Below are 9,390 nucleotides of genomic sequence, written 5' to 3'. Positions count from 1 at the left end.
AGATGGTCAGAAGTAGGTGGGGCTCCTGCCCTGTCCAGTTGGGGCTGTGCTCCACAGGTGACAGGGATGGAGCTGCCTTGCTTGTGCTTTCTTATTGCAGAAGGACCACACATACCCTGCTTGGCAGGACCCATATAGGTCCTCTTTGCTTCCATGTTGCTCAGATGTTCACAAATGTCTGAGTTCATCAGACCTGAAGGGTTGGCCCTGCACAAGTTTCATATGGGCTTCTGACCATCGTATGTGGAGGCCTCTGTCCTCTTCCACATAGTAGATGCTCAATAGCAACCTTATGTAGTGTGGACAAGCTTTCCTCTGGCCACATGCAGGTGGGAGATGGCTGGACACAAAGGCATGATGGGGTGGTGATATGGAGAGGGCCAGTTCCCAAGTCACTTTGTAGAGAGCTCAGAAACACCTGAGGTCAGGAGGATGTTATGGGGCATTTTTTCCCACCGCATGGTCTAGGTGTCCATAGGTGTTGAGAATTTTGCAGATGGTGGTCTGTGCTTCCACTGGCCTTGGAGAGGACTGACAATCCAAGGAGAAGTTGGACAAGGGAAGTGTGTTCACATTTCCATTGTCTAAGGCTCTCTTCTTGGCGAGGTGATCTCCCAACTTCCCACACTCTTGAGGGTAACTAGACAGGAGAGGGCACTGCCCACATACAGTAAAGACAGGGCTCCACACATGTTGCCCATGTTCAAGGTGAGAGTTGGGCCACTATGCCTGTGGCATGGAAGGTTCTACATAGGCCTCAGACCTTAAACAAGTGGGCTGCTGTGTCGTCCATGGTGCATGCTGAAAAGGGCTGTGCATGCACAAGATAAGCACAACGGAGAGGCTCTGCTCACCTCTGTGCCATAGGAGGTTGGCCCCTTGCCAAGAGGCTCAGCAAATGGTGGGCTTCTTTCACATGGACCTTGCATAGGGCTCTGTGCATGATGAGGATGTCCAGGATATGTGGGCCTCTCTTACATTCTCATTGTAGTGGGACTCTACATCCCTGGGGCTGTCAGTACATGGAAGAACTGGGACCCACTCATGGTGTTCAGGGCTCCACTAATGCCTGAGGCTGTCAGGTCACAGAGGAGGCACTGTTCACCGTCACATCACGCAGGGCACCTCACATGCCTGAGTTGGTCAGGACAGTGAGAGGCTCTGCTCACACTCTCTTTGGAAAGGGCTGTTTCTACCCCTGAGGGCAGGGCTCCATGGATGCCTCAGGTAGGCAGGACATGGGTAGAATGTGTGGGCCTCTGCTTACAGTCATGCGGTGAAGGGCTCCATGTACTGTTTGGGGTTCAGGACATGGTGAGCTCTGTTTACAGCCACATGGTAAAAGGTTCAACACAGGCCTGTGGCCATCAGGACAGGGCATTGGGTTCCTGTTCACATACATATTTTGTTGGGACCAATGCTGCAGGCAGGGGCAGGACTGGCGGGATAGCGATGCTTCTATGCTCCCTTTTTAGAGGCCCATATACAAGAAATGTGGTCAGGACATGGGGCCTTGATTCATAATTTCCTCTAGAGGGCCACACACATTAAGATCGTGGGTGGGATGTGGCATGTTCTGTTGTCAGCCACACTGCTGAGGAATCTACTTACCAAATTTTGTCCAAAGAGTGAAGTACTAATCCCATTATTGCTGAAAACCTACCTGTCTGCCAGGAGTCAAGAAGTTGAAGATGTAGAAAGCTTGGCTCACATTCTTCTTGTCACAGAGGGCTCCAAACCCTTGAGAGGGTCAGCAGTTAGTTAGGCTGCTTACATCCACTTGGACCAGGGTTTCACACATGTCTGTACTTGTCTGCTCACATTGTGATGATAGAGGGCTCCACATAGGCCTTTTTGGCAGGACACAGTTTGGCTCTGGTCACGTTCCAGATGCACAGGTTTCCAGCCAGCACTGAGCTCCTGAGGATATTGGGTGGCTCTTTTCCTAGTCCAGTTGAAGAGAACTGCACGTTGGTAAGAGCTAATGACCACATGCTGAGTGGCACTCATCACACCCATGTGCTAGAGGTTTTCCATAGGCTGATTTTGTCTGGAAATGGTTTTCCTCTTGTAGCTGCATACATGATGGATAAGCATGTGACATGTCAGGGCTCTGTTTTAGTTGACTTTGTCAAGGGCACAGACACTGGAGCTGGTCAAGAAATGGAGGGTCTCTACACACTTCCACATTCTCCAGGGCTCCACCAGTGCCAGAGGTAGTCAAGATGAGGTGGGTGGCCCCAACTCCCATCTGTGGTATGCAGTGCTACACATAACTGCTGGGATGGTCAGGAGAGGACTCTATATGCTCACAACCCTGCGGTAGGCTCCTCGCTATCAGCTGAGTGGCTGGATTGACTGTGACATCACACAAGTCTGCAGACATGTCTGAGCAGGTGGCAAATGGTGGATTTTGAAGTCAACTTCACAATGTACAAGGTTTCCTACATAGCACAGGAGGGTGACAGGTCCAGGGGATGCAGGCAGTCCTGCTCACATAGTATCAAGGGCATCTTGTACAACCAGACAGGGAAGTCAAGAGGCTTTCAGGGACAACCACACTGTATAGGGATCATGACATTACAAGTAGGTACAGTACAGGGGACTGGTGTTCATGTCCATGTCCTGCAGGACTCTGCTCAGGCCGGTAATGAATTTGAGACTATCACCTGACATGCACACCCCACACTCCTGAGATGGCCATGCAGGCACTGCAGAAGCCTCATTCATTTAAATCCCTACTTTGATGGGACAACGTGGGGATTCATATTCATCAGTGATGTAATGGGGCCACTAAGGCCATGGATGGTTAGCCCAAGTGGCCTCAGCACAGCTCACATCACTGTCATTGGGGCTACAATCATGTTTACGTTCATCCGCCTATGGTGGACCCCACTCAATTCCTATAGAATGTCACTCTTATCTGGACAGTCAGGACATCCAGGGAGATTTTGGTCAAATTGACATTAGGCATGTGTCCTCACAGCTAAAGTGGTCAGGTCTTGGCTTCTCTTCACAGCCTGGTCTAAAGGATCCCACACTGGCCTTAGTTGGGCAGGATATGTGCTGTTGAAGTGCACAACCAGAGATGGTAAGGACGTGCCTTAGAGGTAGTCAGGACATGTGTTGGTGTTACATTTTTTTAAAAAAAATTCTTTGTTTCATTTTTTGTGTTTTTGAGGCACGGTCTTGCTATCAGCTCAGGCTGGGCTTAACCTCATTTTGTAGCTGAGGCTGGTCTCAAACTTACAAGGATCTTCCTGCCTTAGCACCCCCAGTTCTGGGTTTACAGACATGCACCTCCATTCCTGGCTATGTGCTCCTTATAGCATATTCTATAGGTGGCTTCAGTGGTCATGTTGTGTAAGCCCCAGGACATCTTCCTTTTAAATGAGGACTATGCACATGGAAGAAGTTCAGCAGAAGAGTGTTCTACTCACATCATGCTGTAGGTGATTCTGCACGCAGTGAAGGTCTGCCAGGCACGCAGGCTCTGTTCACACCCTGCCACATGAGCTTGAGGTTGTCAGCACCCTGGAGGATGCTGCTCACCTCTCCTTCTGTATAGGGCTGCACAGGTGCCTGAGATGGTGTGTGCACATGTGTGCATGTGTGTATGTGTGACTATGTGCTGGTGTATGTGTGTGTCAGGAGTGCTGGGGTACAGAGTGCGTAAATGCTGTTCTGCACATACTCACATCTGGTCCAACATGTGCCTGAGGGATTCAGGATATCACTCTATTTGTACCTCACTGTAGAGGCCTCCACACACATATATGAACATCACCACAGGCACATGGCTCTGTTCACAACCATGTCATACAGGGTTTTCACACTTCTGAGGTGATCAGAAGTAGGTGGGGCTCCTTCCCTGTCCAGTTGAGACTGTGCTCCACAGGTGACAGAGATGGAGTTGCCTTGCTTGTGCTTTCCTATTGCAGAGGGACCACACATGCCCTGCTTGGCAGGACCTGCAGATTCCATGCTCAGGTGTTCACAAATACTTGAGTTTGTCAGAAGCCCTGGGAGGTGGCCCGGCTCACAGGTCCATTGCACAGGCTTCCTATGGGCTACAAAAGTCCCATCACATTGTAGTAGAGGTCTCTGTCCTCTTTCACATAGTAGATGCTCAACAGAAACCCTATGTGGTGTGGACACGGGAGTCATCTAGCTGCATGCATCCTGGAAACAGCTAGATACAGAGGTGTGAGGCACTGGGAGCATGGGGAGGGCCAATTCCCAAAACCGCTTTGCAGAGAGCTCAGAAACACCTGAGGTCATGAGCATGTGGTGGGCCTTTTTCCCATCACATGACTGAGATGTCCATAGATGGTACGAGTTTGCAGACAGTGACCTGTGCTTCTATAAGCCTTGGAGACGGCTCACAATCCAAGGAGAAGTTGGACAGAGAAGGATGTTTACATCCCCCTCTTCTAAGGCTTTGTACTTGGAAATGTGACCAACTGGCTCCCCCTACACCCGAGGATAGGACTGGACAGGAGAGGGCAATGCCCACATACAGTGTAGGATAGGGCTCTACACGTGCCTCCCATGTTCAAGGTGAGAGTAGCGGCTGTGTCTGTGGCCTGGTAGAGGTTTCCACACAGGCTTGAGGCCTTGACCAAAGGGGCTGCTCTGTCCATGGTGCATGTTGAAAAGGGCTCTGCATGCAGGAGATGAACACAATTGAGAAGGCTCTGCTCACCTCTGTGCCATAGGAGGTTGGCCCCTTGCCAAGAGGCTTAGTAAATTGTGGGCCTCTTCTCATGTATACCTTGGAGAGGGCTCTGTGCATGACACAGATGTCCAGGACAAGTCAGGCTCTCTATCCATCTTGTGGTAGCAGGACCCCACAGCCCAAGGGGCTGTCAGTGTGTGGAAAGACTGCGTGCCCACTCATGGTGTCCAGGGCTCCATCAATGCTTGAGGCCGTCAGGTCATGGAGGAAGCTCTGCTCACTGTCACATCATGCAGGGCCCCCCACATGCCTGAGTTGGTCAGGACAGTGAGAGGCTCTGCTCACACTCTCTTTCTGAGGGGCTGTTTCCACACCCGAGGTGCTTATGATAGGGTAGGGCTCTATGGATGCCTCAGTTAGTCAGGACATGGGTGGGAAGAGGGGGGCTCTGCCTACAGCCATGAGGTACAGGGCTCCATGTATCCCAGGGTTCAGAACACAGGGAGCTCTGTTTATAGCCACATGGTACAAAGTTCAACACAGGCCTGAGGTCACTGGGACATGGGGTTGGGTTCCTATTCACATACATATTTTGTAGGGAGCCACCCTATAGGCAGGGTGAGGATGGGGAAATGGCTGCGCCTCCATGTTCTCTTCACTAGGGCCCACCTACAAGAGATGGGGTCAGCACATGGGGCCTTGACTCATAGCTTCCTTCTAGAGGGCTGCACATGTTCAGATGTGGATGGGATGTTGGGTGCTCTGCTGTCACCCACACTGCAGAGGATCCACGTACCTCATTTTGTCCAGAATGAGGCAGCGTTCCTATTTGTGTTGCAAAGCTACTTGTCTGCCTCCATTTGAGAGACTGCAGACATAGAAAGCTTGGCTCACATTCCCCTTGTCACAGTGGGCTCCAGCCCCCAGAGAGGGTTCAGCAGATAGATGCACTGCTCACGTTCACTTGGACCAGGGTTCTATGTGTGCATGTGGTTATCAGGGCACGAGACTCTGTTCACATTCTGGCTGTAGAGGGCTCCACACAGGCCTGCGCTTGTTAGGACATGGTGTGGTTCTGATAGTGCTCCAGCTGAGGAGGGCTGCACATTGGTGAAAGATGATGACCACATACTGGGTGGTATTGGTCACATGCCTGTGCTAGAGGTGTTCCTCAGGCTTTCACTGGTCTCACATGTTGCGTCTCGTACTGTCTTCTTTATACTGGGCTGCATGCATGGTGGGGATGTATAAGACACATCCACGCTGGTCAGGAAATGGAGGGTCTTTACACATTTCCATTCTCACTAGGGCGCCACCAGTGCCTGAGGTCGTCAAGATGTGGTGCGGGCCCCTGCTCCCATCTGTGGTGTGCAGTGCTACACACACTGCTGGGAACATCAGGAGAGGAGTGTGTATGTTCACAACCCTGTGGTAGACTCCATTCCATGGGGCAGGTGGCTGGATTGACAGTGACATCACAGAAGTCTGCAGACATGCCTGAGCAGGTAGGATGGGAGTGTTGAGGGCAAGCTCACAATGTACAAGGTTCTCTACACAGCTCAGCAGGGGTGACGGGTCCAGGGGATGCAGGCAGTCCTACTCACATTTATAATATCAAGGGCACCATGTACAGCCAACCATGCAGGGAGGTTATGGGGCTCTCAGGGAACATTATATAGGGATCATAATGATAGAAGTAGTTACAGCACAGGGGCAGTGGTTTTCATGTCTGTGTCCTGAAGACCCAAATCTGAGGGTATCACCTGACATGCACATGGATCAGGATTGCACACTCCTGAGATGGTGCAGATGGGGTAAGGATCCAGCCATGTAGGCATTTTGGTGGCCTCCTTTGAATCCCTGCTGTGATGGGGTGGGGCTCCACTCTCATCCAACTTGTGCTGTGGGCCCCTCGGACCTCAGATGGTCAGCACAAGGGTCCCCCAGGGGGCTGCTCACATCCTTGTCATTTGGGTTGCACAGGTGCAAGCATTCATCCTTCTGTGAGTACCCTGCTCATGCATGCATCCTACAGAGTGCTACTCCTACCCTGGACAGTTGGGACATCTGGGGAGATTTTGGTCACATCTACATTTTGCCAGGTGTCCTCACACACCTAAGGTGGTCAGTTCTTGCCTTTTGCTTGCAGCCTGGTTCTACAGGAATGCACTGCTTAAGTGTGTATTCCAGAGATGGTGAGGACATTCCTTAGGGCTGCAAAGTGGAGGTGATGAGTACATGTGTTGGTGCTGCTCACGTGGCCTTTCTTTAAAAAATATTTTAAAGAGAAGGGTATTCCATTGTCAATTAAATATTGTAGATGGGTGACGTCAGCAAAATATTCCAATATAGTCCAGTGGTCCTGTAGTGGTTGATACATTGTGTCAACTTGGCTGGGTGACTCCCCAGTGCACTTCAGGCTGATGGGGGTTCTGCCCTGGGACACAATTGGTTCTTCCCCCAGAGTGACTCAGCACAAAGGGACCATATAAAGGGGCTGAGGAAGTAGTCACTTTCTTCACTTCGTTGGAGGAGCTTCAGTCTTCGCATTCGGCTTGGACGACATCGCCTGGCTTGCAGCGCAGACTCTTCCACCTCCAGCTTGGATCCTCCACTTTCCGTCGCAGACTCTAGACCCATCAGCTGACAAATAGAGACTTGCATGGAGCACAGCAGTGAGCTTCAGACCTTGGGACTGAACTCCTCAGTTTGGGGTGTGCAGACGCCCTCTGCACACTCCTCCATCTGACTCTGCAGCTGACTGTCGTAAGCCAACCTTGTAATTCCTTATACATTGTAAATCTTGTGTTAATATCTGTTCATTATATCTGTTCCTCTAAGTAAAACCCTGACCAATACAGGTCCATAGTGGTGGTGGGTTTTCTGTAGGACTGGCAATGTCAGAAGTTGCTGACTTGAGCCTTTTACATCTCAGCATATTAATATGGCTTTACTTTTTATACTTTGTTTTTATAAGACCAAGATAAAGCAAGACTTAGGGAAAAAAAAAAAAGACTTAGTTAGGATATATATATATATATATAAATATATATATATATATATTCTCTTAATATATATATATTCTCTTAATTCAGTGAAAAGGAAGATTTGTTCTCATAGTGTTTGTGGACAGGATGTCATGTTTGCAGTTTGTACTATGAGTAACCACTAAGAAGAAACAATATGCAATATATTAATTATTAAAACTGTCTCATTGCTATTTGTTTCTCTTCTTTTCTTTTTTTCTTTCTTTTTTTCTTTTTTTTTTTGCAGAACCGGGGATTGAACTCACGCCCTTGCACTTGCCAGGAAGTGCTTATTCTACTGAGCCATCTCCCCGGCCCCTGTTTCTCAATAAAATTATTTTAAAAATCCCATGTACACCCAAATAAATAATTAATTAATCAAAAGATAAATAAATAATATTTTAAAAGCCTAGTGGTTGTTTATTGTGTTTGTGAGGCAAGGTGTTGATATGCAGCTCAGACTGGCCTTGAGCTCACTTTGTAACCCAGGCTGGTCTCAAACTTTCAAGGGTTGGGGCCAGGAAGATAGCTCAGTAGAATAAGTGCTTGCCTGGCAAGCTCAGGGTCCTGAGTTCAATCCCTGGTACCAGAAACAAACAAACAAACAAACAAACAAACAAACAAAAAAGCCCCAAACTTACAAGGGTTCTCCTGCCTCAGTCCTGCAGTGCTCAGATTATAGGCATGTGGCACCATACTCAGCTATGTGCTTATTTTAATGTTTGTTTGTTTTTTGGCAGAACCAGAGATTGAACTCAGGCCCTTGTGCTTGCCAGGCAAGCACTTATTCTACTGAGCTATCTCCCCGGCCCCTATTTTAATGGTTTCTATAGGTGGCTTCAGTGGTCAGTTCATGCAGGCCACATCTTCCTTTTATTACAGGATTATGCACATGGAAGAAGTTCAGGAAAAAGGTGTTTTCTCACATCATGTTGTAGACGATTCTGTACACAGCGAAGGTCTGTGGGACGTGCAGGCTCTGCTCACATCCTGACGCATGTGCCTGAGGTTGTCAGCACCCAGGAGAATGCAGTACAGGCCTCATGGGTGCCAAGATGGTGAGCATGTCTGTCTGTGTCTGTGTGCATCTCTTTGGTTTTTTTTTTTATTTTTTAATTCTTTTTATTTTGTAAAGATTTATTTGTATTTTCAGGGATGTGTACATTCAACAAGAAATATCTGATCTTATTATATAGCTCCTTTTTAAACTAAACTGTTTGCAACATCATACAAAAATGTATAATAATTTCAAGTTTTTTTCAAACTAATAGATATCTTTTTTCTCCTCAATTATAGATCAAATAGTGAAATACAAATTGTATTAGAAATTCAACTAACTTTGTCAGGATTAAACAAGTTTAATTGCATAAATACTAAGGTGATGAAAAACTGATCTATATATGAGTAAGTTTTATTAATTTTTGTTTATTTTATTTTGTTTATTTATTTTTATTGAGAAATAAATATGAATGAGACAGTTTCACAGCTGATTAATAGGACAGTTTTTTTTAAAAAATTAATTTATTTGTGTGTGTGTGTGTGTGTGTGTGTGTGTGTGTGTGTGTGTGTGTGTATGTGGCCAGCTCAGCCCACCAGGGGGTGGGGCTGGCTGGCATGTGGTGCTGGGATATTGAACCGCGGTCCCTGTGCTTTGCTAAGCTTGTTCTAAGTAGGTGCTTTAGACCA

The sequence above is a fragment of the Octodon degus genome, unplaced genomic scaffold, assembly GCF_000260255.1.
Source record: "Octodon degus isolate 3935 unplaced genomic scaffold, OctDeg1.0 scaffold00031, whole genome shotgun sequence".
Classification (NCBI taxonomy): Eukaryota; Metazoa; Chordata; class Mammalia; order Rodentia; family Octodontidae; genus Octodon; species Octodon degus.
This window is presented reverse-complemented; position numbering follows the sequence as displayed.